This window comes from Psammomys obesus, unplaced genomic scaffold (genome assembly GCF_907164565.1).
Source record: "Psammomys obesus unplaced genomic scaffold, mPsaObe1.curated_primary_1811, whole genome shotgun sequence".
NCBI classification, from domain to species: domain Eukaryota; kingdom Metazoa; phylum Chordata; class Mammalia; order Rodentia; family Muridae; genus Psammomys; species Psammomys obesus.
Genome location: NW_026592510.1, coordinates 11,115,192 through 11,122,753, shown reverse-complemented (window position 1 = coordinate 11,122,753; position 7,562 = coordinate 11,115,192). Strand labels below are relative to the sequence as shown.

General features: G+C 39.2%; 1 non-coding gene across 1 annotated transcript; it reads right to left on the bottom strand.

The window, feature by feature from the left end:
* Positions 1-842: 842 nt before the first annotated feature.
* On the bottom strand, positions 843-974 carry LOC129682051 (small nucleolar RNA SNORA33). Its single transcript, XR_008720923.1, has one exon. It is a non-coding gene; the product is annotated as a small nucleolar RNA SNORA33 (small nucleolar RNA).
* Between the last annotated feature and the right edge of the window lie 6,588 nt (positions 975-7,562).

The following is a 7,562-nucleotide window of genomic DNA, read 5'->3' as shown; positions in this document are numbered from 1 at the left end:
TGAATAAGCCTGCCATAAACACTTGAATGCAGACAATGTTTTCAGACATTTTTTTTCTTCCAGTGTTTTTATGCCTTTTTATTCTACTCCACACAGGAGTCCTGTGCAATGGAGAACATTTTACCTTCCTGCAAGTGTCTCAGGCTTTTCTACTTCCTCTCTTTCTTTTAAAAAAATAAACATACATGCTTTAAATGTTTTAGCCTCTTTGTTTTTCAGATTGGGTAATTTTATTGATCTTTGAATTTACAGATTCTTATGTTGGCAAAAATCTCCATTTTTTTAATTAATTTACATTTTAGGTGTAAAATTTCAGATTTCCTATCTTTTCACTCATGAATGTAACATCTTCTTTGAATACTTTGCAAGCATCAGATCTTTTAAACAGTTATACCTGTTTCAAAGTCTGATGTATACAGCATAGAACAGTGGGTCTCAACCCTTTAATACAGCTGCTCATGTTGTGATGAACTCCCTACCATAAATTATTTTCACTGCTACTTTCTAACTGTATGTTTGCTGCTGTTATAGATTGTAATGTAAATATCTGATATTCGACCCCTGCGAAAGGTTTGACTCCCAAATTGGTCACACCCTACAGGTTGAGAACCACTGGTCTGAAGGGTTTACTTGATGTTTCTATTGGTAGCTTTTTCTGCGGTGGAGGGACACTCATTGATGTTGCTTTGCCTCTCTCGTGAACTTTAATGGAAAGCAGAAAGTTACAAGTATTACACTATCACGATTCTGATTTCTATAGTGATCTCTGAAACTTCTAGTATACTCAAACTAATTTTTGTATTAAGTTCTTGTAACTAATCCAGTGTTACCCAGCATGACAGTACTGTAGCCATTTTCAGGGACCTTAAAGACTGCAGCTGGCCTTAAGGCTCGTAACATGGCATCATTATTGCCAGCCCTTTCTAAATTTCTGCAGAAGCACAATGAGATAAGGCAGATTAATTGGCTGGTTTAACTTCTAGTATACTGTCATCATCTGTGGCCTAAAATTACAGAATCTGAATTACTACGTGCGAGAGTTTTCAGGCTTCTTTTCCTTTCTTTCTTTCCTTTCTTTCTTTCCTTCTTTCTTTCTTTCTTTCTTTCTTTCTTTCTTTCTTTCTTTCTTTCTTTCTTTCTTTCTTCTTTCTTTTCTTTCTTTTTTTTTTTGCCTAGATAAAATTTTATGTAGCCCAGGCTACCTGAGAACTAGCTATTTAGCCCCAAAATGACCTTGAACTTCCGATCTTCCTGCTTCCACCACCAGAATGCTGGTTTATAAAGTGCTAGAGATAGAATACAGAGCTTTGTGTATGCTAGATGAGCACTTAACCAATGAGCCACATTTCCAGTCCTTAATATGCTTTTTTTTTTTTTTTTCCTAAGCATGGTTTCCTGGTTATCTTTCTTGTGCCATCAACATTTAGCACTGAACTGAGAATGTGAGAGTACTTATAGTAAGAATTTGGTGCTTCCTCTCTCTGTTGTATCTTTGCTTTTGGGGCTCCCTCTAAAAATCTTCAGCCCAAAGATTTCCCTCTGGAGGGAAAGTGTACATGTGTGGGGGTGGGCGGGAAGGTGAGGGGGTATGCAGATGATCACTTGTGGACCCTTGTTCTCTTGATTTATCATGTAGGTCTTGGGGATATAGCCTAGGTTGTTAGGCTTTGTTGCAAGTGTTCTTATCCCACCTTCCCAAGGGCTTTAACAGGTTTTACACTCAAACTGCATGTATGTATATATACAAACGTGTATGTGTGTGTGTGTGTGTGTGTGTGTGTGTGTGTGTGTGTGCAGTTTATCAGTCAGGTGGATATTTGGACTAAGTTCATACTCAACTCTTCCATCCTTACTTTCCTAAAATACCCCATATCTGTGACAATGCCAGCTTTGTTGTCTGACAAGTTGTAATTTTCTGTCACCAGATCTGGAATGAGAGCTTGAGGAAATACTTATCAACAAAACTACAAAGTCATGATTCTCACCAAATCGACAGCAGTCTGTCAAGTGGCCGTTCTTTTCAGGTTGCCGTCGTTTCTAGCATCTCCTTCTTGAGGTCAGTTGCTTCACGGTCATGTCACTGGGTATTATGTCTAGATCATATTAAGATTTTCATCTTTGCTGTACCTTATAAAGAAAAATCATAGAAATGTAAATATTTGTTAATGGTAACATGTGGCTCAAATGCATACAAACAAATAATGTGACAGAGAGAGTAGATTGACAAAGAAATATCATTTTATACATGATTGGAGTGTTAGCAGTTTACAGAGGATTGTTGTAACTGGAGGACATTGTATGTAATCCCCATGGTAACCACAGAATAAAGACATACAAAATCTGTGAGGAGGGAATCAAAGCCCATCATGAGAAATGATCATATGCACATAAAAAAGAAGAAGAAAAGGAGAAAATGAGGGACAGAAAATACATACAAGGCAGGCACACAGAAGTCAACAAACCAATTAGCAAAATAGTAATAGTAAGCATTTAAACGTAAGTAGAATAAGCCTTTTAATCAAAGTAGATATATAAAAGTAACTACAGGGGAATGGAGAGATGGCTTGGTGCTTAAGAGCATTTGCTGTTCTTGAAGAGGAACCAGATTTGACTGCTAGCACCTACAAAACAGCTCATGACTGTAATCTAGTTCCAGGGAATCTGATGCTCTCTTCTGGCTTCTGTGGGCACCAGAGATGTACTTGGTGCACAGACAGACATGCAGGCAAAAACACCTACAAAACACCCAAACACATCACACACAAAGGTATATTGTACATATGAGTGTATGTAAATTTAAATTATATATACATGTATATAATTCTCTTTAACTCTTTGATCCACCCTAAGATATATATATATGACCCACTCTAAGGTTTTATATATACATATAAACACTGAAACTATGAAATCCTTAGAAAGGAATGAAGGGAGACTTCATGACATTAGATCTGCCATTGTGTCCTTGGATAAAACGCTCTAAAACGCAGGCAACAATAGCAAAGGTACATACATTAGACTGCTTCAAACTCAAAGCTCCTGTGATTGAAGGACACAATCAAGAGACTAAAAAGACAGCCCCCCAAATGGGAGAAAAATATTTCTGTCCACACAGGTGTGCTAAGACATCATGTCCAAAGCATTAACAAAGCTTCTGCAGCTGACCAACAATAAAAACCAAAAAAATTCGATTTAAAGATAGGCTGAGGACTTGAGCATGTACCGCAAATGATTTCACAGTGGCCAACTGGCATCAAAAAGACAAGACGGTGATGTCACTAAATCTCAAAGCCATGCAAATTAAGCCATATGGTGTATCACCTTGGCTAATTGTCAGAAAACTATGCAATAAACATTGGTAGAAGTGGAGAAACTCATGGAATGTAGATTGTCATAGCTCTTAGGGAAAGCTACATGGCTGTCCTACAAAATACTTAATAAAGTCAACAACTGAGCTATGTATTTTTTTTTAATATTCAGTCCTATTGCATCCAATTCCTTTTCTGACTCTATATGCAAATGATTGAAAAGAGAACCTCTAAGGAAAACTCTCACAACCTTGCTGATAGCATTGTTCACAATCACTAAAATACAGGGGCAAACAAGAGTCCTAGAGGTGGGATCTCTCCTTGAACCTGGATCTCCCCCAGCAACCAGAAAGCCCCAGTGATCCTTCTTCCTATGCTCTCCTACTCCTCCTCTCCCACCCCCTCAGTCCTGATGTTATGGGTACATGCCCTGCCATACCCAACCTTTTACAAGCATGCTGGAGATTTGAACTTGGATCCTCATGTTTGCTCAGAAAGCGTTCCTACCTGCTGAATCATCTACCCAACTCCACATGTATTTGTTTTGAAGGTATTCTGCCAACACCTCTGTCTTCCTGCTCCTGTGAAGGCTGGGGTTTCTTTAAGTCTTGTCTACAGCTGCCCTCCAGCTCTCTTACGGAGATCCTCAGCTTCGCCTCAGTGGAGACGTTTGTTTCTCTGCTTTTCAGAGCCTGTGGTTTTTTTCTTAGTTTTACAGCATCATTCAGGGCAGCAACTTGTCCAGTATCTCACTGAGAATAATGTTGACACTCTCTTCCTCAGGACAGGCATATCATTTACGTTCCTGATGGCTTTTTTGGACATTTGTAGGATTCTATAATGGCAACTGGAATCTTGGCAATATGACTCTAAACTTTCTTTCTTCAGTGTCTGACTGAAGAGTCTGCTCCATTCAGATGGCTCAGTCCTTGTCTACAGTTTAAGGTATTATTTCTAGAAGCTTTGAAGACCTTTCTCTTGTTCTCAGCTCCGCTGGCTCGAAGTGTTAAAACCTGAGTCATCTTCCTTCTTATGTGGCCACTGTGGAGCTCATTCTGTTGTCTTGATTTCTGAATTTCATGCTCTTCAAATCTATGAAAATTCCACAATAGGTTTCTTCGTCTAGTCTCCTGTATTTTCCCATTCTGGATCTCATCATTTTCATAGGACACTAGCCCTCTAGATTCCTTGGATTTTTCCTCTTAAGCTTGCCATCTCTGTGTGTTGTTCCCCCAGATTCCTGAGGAAATTCCCTCAAATCTTTATCCTAAATAAAGGATATAATAAAGGACTTTTATGAGCTCTGTGAACTCTACCTTAAACACACACACACACACACACACACACACACACACACACACACACACACTTCTTTAGACCTTGGTGCATTTGTCATTTATGCCACCCTTGCCCTCTCTTCTTCCCACAATCTGAGATCATGGTATTTGCTGTTTGCCCCTGTCCCACACACTGCTTATTTTTCTTCAAACTGCTTGTATTTCTTTTAACTATAGTTTGTTTGTTTTGTCTTTTCATCAAGATGTTTCCTGTGAATGTCTTGTGATCCTCAACTGCTCATTTAGATTTAAGAATGGGTACTAGTTCTCTGGGCAGGCACTACCTGTCTCTGATACTGACATGCATGAGGATGATCTTTGTGAACCTAGCCATTTTGTTCTGTGACTACTCAGTGTGACAGTCCCCTGGTTCAGCCATTTCTCTCCAAACTTACCCTGGTTCGTCAATGTTCTAAGGAGCCAAGCAATTGCACCCATGACTGGAAAGACAACTGATAGGCCCAAGTTTCCTTTAGCGGGTCTTGATTTTAACCCTTATAACCGGAAAGGGTACACAAGGCTCTTTACCAGCCTTTGACAAAGTATGGATTGTTTTCTTTCAACCTGGGACATCTGTTCCTGGAAGGGGTAGGAACAGTTTCTTGACTCTGAGAGTTTGGAAGAGATGCTGAACATGAAACTCTCATAGAATTTCTGTTTCTACCCTGACTTGTATTTTCAGTTCTTCTAATTTTTTTTCTGATTGTGCTTTGTCAACTACTGGCTCCTAGGCCTTGTTTGTCACATTGGCTTTCTATTTTTCTGGGTCCAACAGGTCAGCTCATTTAAATTGTCTACATTTTCTTCTCTGAATTTTACACCAATCTCCCTGACCAACATGGGCTCTTTTGTCTTTTCTAACACAGTTAAAGTGAATTTGGCACAGCCCATCTACCATATTTCCCAGCTTCGCATTCTTGAATCTCTTTCTACTCATCCTGGGTGAAGTTCTCTAGCTGTGTGGGGATGTTCGCTTCCTCTTTATCCCTGTTTTCTCTGGCTTCTAGCACTATGTAACAGATGTGCCACATCAAATGAGGCATTAGGTGCTTGTAAAATTTTCTACTCTCAAGAAACTTAGTTCTACCTTTGCTTCAAAGGTTGTAAAATACTACGTTAGTCCTTGTTTAAATGATTTTGCCACTAAATACTGAGATAACCCTTAGCATTCTCTCAATGAATGAATATTGTTCTCCCCACTGCCCTGATTAACGCAGTTTCTTTTCACCTAAGCTGCCAGGAAGCTTACAGTTAATCGTGGGGTTGATTTTAACTACATATTTATTGATGACAGGATATCTGTTTCTTCCCCATTTTATTTTACTGTTTCTTGTTTTCAACTTTCTTGACTTTAAGTTTAAATTATTGCACATGTCTTTGTTTCAAGGTGCCCGTTTTTAGATAATGAGATGGTACCCGCATCTCTATCTGCACACACGGAAAAAGAAAAACAGTTGAGCATACCATCAGTACCTTAGCACCCACTGGTAAAGTAGTCAAATGGAACGTGCTTCAAGAAATCCTTCTAGAGAAAACTACAAGACCTTATTTGCTGTTATGAGTAGGTCATGGGTCAAAAGAAATAACAGTTCCTTGAATTGGTAACAGTCATATAGAATGACCTTTAAAATATTCCATAGTGACTGGCTACATAAAAGATGTTCTTAGCAGTGAGACTAATTACTGTAAAATATTGCAATGCAAAAGTAAAGAAATTAAAGGATCCTGTTAATTGGCATAAATCGACTAACACTGTATAGCTGTTTAGCTAGATGTCATCTTCTATTTAAGACACTTTCTTTGTTGCTTGAAAAGGGAATAAACTCAATGATCTCTCTATTGTTTTGCTCACTGTGAGGTTTGGTGATTTCTGGACCTCGGGGTGGTGCTAGATGTTGATTTTATATTTTAGAGCAAGTCCCTAAGTACATAACCAGCAAAAGCAAAGTAATTTAGACCTTCACCCATATCCATGTCCTGAGCTCTTCAATATTGGAGTTTTGTTGTCTCCCAATGCTTTGGAATCATATAAAGTAAACACAAAATCATTTCTGATTGAGTGATGGGTGTTCTTAAAAGGGCTGCTGGGCTTCTGGGTGTTGGGCTCTATAGTCTCTGTCTAGGAGTCAAACCCTTTAGCTCTCACTGTTCTCCAGTATCAATCCTCTTGCTTCCTAAAATTGGCATGGTATTGATAGGTGGAATGGTCTAAGATGATCGGGGGACATATTATACTTAATAAAACCTATAAGAGACTTGGTCTTTAAGACTATTTTTAAGTAGTTCCTGATGGATTCTGCTCCTCTTATTTTAACATACATTTGCCCCTTTGCTGAACCCTGTCAACATTAGCTAGTCCATGGCACAAGCAGTGTATTTACACAAGACAGGGATTTGTAATTTAGTTGAGTGGCTTACTTTCCTCCAAGAGGGAATGGTGAAAGAAACAAGATTGGCCAAGTAAATGTTCCTATTCCAAATGTGATTTAGAGTGCAGAGCTCAGATTGGCTTTCCCATCACACTGAAGGATCACAGAGATGCACAGAAACACTGTCGGTTTGTCATTATGAAGGCACATGTGCCAGGATATAGAGGCTGGCAGGATTGAAGAGCAAGTGCCCTCGCTCTGAATCCCAGTGAGTTTACAGACTTAAATCACAGACTCTTGACATCAAGCAAATGGAGTTTCTGAGGCAGAACAATAATTTGGAACCAAAGGTATTTGAGAATGCCAGTGATTAAGAAAAATTATTTTCTCAAGTTCACTATAGCAAAGCAGCTCTCAGGAGTACAGTTAGGCCAGGGCCTGCTTTCCCTGCTCTAGGCTCCCTGTGTCTTTTTTGTTGGAATGGAGACTTCTGCTCCACAAGGTTAGATGCTCCACCCACCCTTGTGAGAGAACAGGAACTCTCTGAG